The following is a 3,541-nucleotide window of genomic DNA, read 5'->3' as shown; positions in this document are numbered from 1 at the left end:
AGCGTCCAAGGCGGGACGCCTTAAAAACAATGCCTTGTAGCATAATTTTATAATGCAATTTCAACACAAGCAAAGGCACATGTGGCTAAACTTAAAGGCAATACAGTGGATAAACTGACTCAGCAAAAACTACCAACTTAGCATGCACAGAAATCCATAGCTACAGGCCTGCAGCTCATATAACAATATTACAACCTCGGTAGAAGGGCTAGGATTTAGATCGCGCAATAAAACATGCAGCGTAATCAGGAGACCTAGTACAAAAATATATATAATGAAAGAAATTACTAAGAAAATAACATGGGGACTATGGGAAATGTTCCCATATTCCATGAATCGGCATTCAAAACTTATTACTACCTCCATTCCAGTGAATAAAGCATGCACGCATTTCAAAATTTAACTTTGACCGTCAATTTAACCAACAAACATAAGTTATGCGACTTAAAAATTATACCATTGAAAAGTTCTTCCGAATATGAATTCATTAGTATAATAACTTTTGTCACACATACCCCACATTTAGTTGTTTAAATTGATGGTCCAAGTTCAATTTTGGGATACGAGTGTGCCGTATTCGTTGGAATGGAGCAGCATTTTCCTTACAGAAACCGAGTACACAATCTGTGCACTTGCTGACTCATGACTTGCAGTGCTAACTCAACTTTTTAGTGCCACGTTATTTTTCTGATTGAAATAGCCTAACTGAACCAAAATGGCGGTGTTTAGGGACTCAACTGGAAAAATTAGGATGTATGTGTACCCAACTTTACTTTGATTAAAGTTTGGGGCCAATGGCGATATATTCATTTAATAGCTCAGCACCTTCGAAGATGCATAGTTAGGAAAATGTCAGTGTGACGATGACCTGAGCCCCACGTGTCACCCTCATGATGGATGGTATTTTCATAATTATACATTTACTGTGCTGCTGAGCTGACTAAAATGAGTGGTGGTTTGTCCAAGGAATGAGAGCAGGATGTATGAACACTCTGGTTCCATAGAGATGCACATGTTTTAGTGTTTGCATACAGATGCTTCTGTGCTTCAGAAAAATGGAACATGGTATACAATTTAAGGGTAACAGTACAATACCTTTGTAGCATCTTTGTCTTTGGACTCAATCAACAATATAGTGGCATAGCAAGTGTCACAGAAGCCCTTGTTCCCTCTAACAGCAAAGAATTTTCCCTGTTTGACGCATGCCTTGCAGAGGGAGTAAGTACAAGTATAGCACATGTACTGTGCTGCCTTTTCACAGATGCTGCAAATGTGCCAACCTGGCATGTGTGGCATCAAGATACAGGACAGGTCAGATTGAACTATCGTTTCTGAAGTTAAAGGGTTGGCGCATGCACATAGCCACATACAATGTAATCGTATATGATAACTAAAAAGCAGCTATTTATCGTCGTGGTGCTTCTTGCCCCATATGGTGTAATGCCAACCGAGCATATCCAGTTCTCCTACATAAACTCAACACGTAAATCTGTTTCGACTTCACTATATAGACAGCCTTGTAACAGGGCATGTACACATCAACAGACAACTGATCATGAAGACAAATGTGTAGTAAAAAAAGTGGAAATGATTCAACACTAACTGGGCATAAGCTATATTGCGGAAAAATGCATCTTCTACAAACTCTACGTCTATAATGAATGTGATCACTGTTCAAAAAAAAATGTGATCGGGCATTCATGCTGGAGGTCCGGGAAGGCAAGACTACATATCCAAATTACTTTACTATAAAGGGGTATGGAAGAAGATCAATGCTGCTCTTTGGTAAATCAGGTTCTTTCAAATGTTTCCAATTTCTTTCAATAGAGCTTTTGTCTGCCATTATCAGAAGTATTAATATGCCAAATACTATATGAATACCCAACACGCTGCAGCATTGATATTGTAATTATACTCCATGCAAATACTAGAATGACCAAGACGTACCACAATTCCACTTGCCACGGGAGCGGAAAAACGACTCGTCACGCTTGATGCAGGCAGGATGGTACACCTTGGAGCAGCCCCTGCAGCCACAGAACAGGGTTTTCAGCCTAGTCGAAGCAACGAGTCCAAGCCGCACTGGTGCACACAGAATACAGAGGAAGATGATAAAAAATAAAGCGCGCGCACCTGCGGTCGCAAACCACGAGGCTGCCCCCGTCGAAGCAGATAAAGCACACCACCTCCTCGTCGTCATTCTTCTTCACTGGCTTGGGCGGCGCAGGCGCAGCAACCGCTCCGTCCCTGTTCTTCCGCGGCCTACCTCTCTTCCTCTTCACCGGTGCCTCAGCCACGGTTGGTTCCTGCTGCTGCTGGACCGGGGCCGCGGCCTCCATGATCGAACCGAGGAAGTGCGAATCATCAAACCCCTCCGTGTGACGAGGCGGGGACGGCTCCTTGTTCGAGGCAGGAGCCTGCAGCCACGCAGTGAGGCGGTGAGGGTGCGCTGGTGGCGCTGGAGACGGCTGGCTGGGCGGCGGAGGGGGAGCGGGGTCCGGCATGGGAGGCGGCGGCGGGAGGCGAAGCTCGGGAGGCCACTCTGCCTCGCCGGGGGAGAGCATCTGCCCCGCGTCCATGGGTCAGCAGGGCCTCGCGCGAATCCAGGGCAAAAACCCTAACCCTAGCAGCGAGGCTGAACCTCGCGGGCAAAGCCTCTCCACCCCGTCGCCGCGGCCCAATCCGCGCGGGTAGGTCGAGTTGGTGTACGACCACGAGCGCGTGGGGAGAGTACAGCGAGCGAGGTGGAGGGAGAGGGAGAGAGACAGACACAGAGAGAGAGACGAGCCGACTCGAAATGCAAAAGGACGGCGCCGGTGGCGGTAATTAGGCCGGGGCATCCGGGGTAAAAACCGCAACGATCGGGGCCACAGTAGTGGGTGCGCGCCCGCCAGGGAGAGGGAGCCCCGCGAAGCGACGCATGAGGCGGAACGGAAAAGAGAGAGGTGGGAGGCGTGGTGCGGTGGGGCCGCGCTTTTTCGGGCGTGGTCCCCGGGCCCTTTCCCGCCCCGCGATTGGACGGGCCGGCCGCGTGGTTGGCTTGGAGGCAGTTATTGGGCTCACGCCGTGGCGCCGCTGGTGATGGCCGTGGCCGTGGCCGTTGTCGTCGTGTTTTCTCTCCTGCGCCGTTTACCTGCCGTTGCCGATCAGATTGACCTGAGTCCTGAGCCCTCGAGGTCAATAGAGACCACGGGGAACAATCAAACATGATTAGGGCATCTCTAAAGGGACCTGTAAATTTCCTTCTGCATTCCTCTGCAGATAAAGGACCAGACCGTGGACACGGATGTGATGAGACGACATTCAACACCAACCGCATATATTTTAAACTTTTTTAAACAAACCAGATGAAATCCATGCAAACTGAACCGGATTTCATATAAATATGACGGATTTCATACAAACCACATGAAAACGGTTACATTTTGGACATATTTTCAACTAAAAGCAAAACCGGACTAGTCTACAGCCAGCGCGGCGGGTCTCCTACGTCGTCCCCATGGGCGGCAAGGTGAGCTTCGGAGGTATATACTTCAACGCA

At 48.4% G+C, this 3,541-nt stretch overlaps 1 pseudogene; it reads right to left on the bottom strand.

The window, feature by feature from the left end:
* The window catches only part of LOC119336762, a 10,072-nt pseudogene extending 7,255 nt beyond the window's left edge, over window positions 1-2,817 (bottom strand).
* Between the last annotated feature and the right edge of the window lie 724 nt (window positions 2,818-3,541).

The sequence above is a fragment of the Triticum dicoccoides genome, chromosome 1B (assembly GCF_002162155.2).
Source record: "Triticum dicoccoides isolate Atlit2015 ecotype Zavitan chromosome 1B, WEW_v2.0, whole genome shotgun sequence".
Classification (NCBI taxonomy): Eukaryota; Viridiplantae; Streptophyta; class Magnoliopsida; order Poales; family Poaceae; genus Triticum; species Triticum dicoccoides.
The sequence above is the reverse complement of the archived record's forward strand: the minus strand, read 5'-3'. Positions and strand labels throughout refer to the sequence as shown.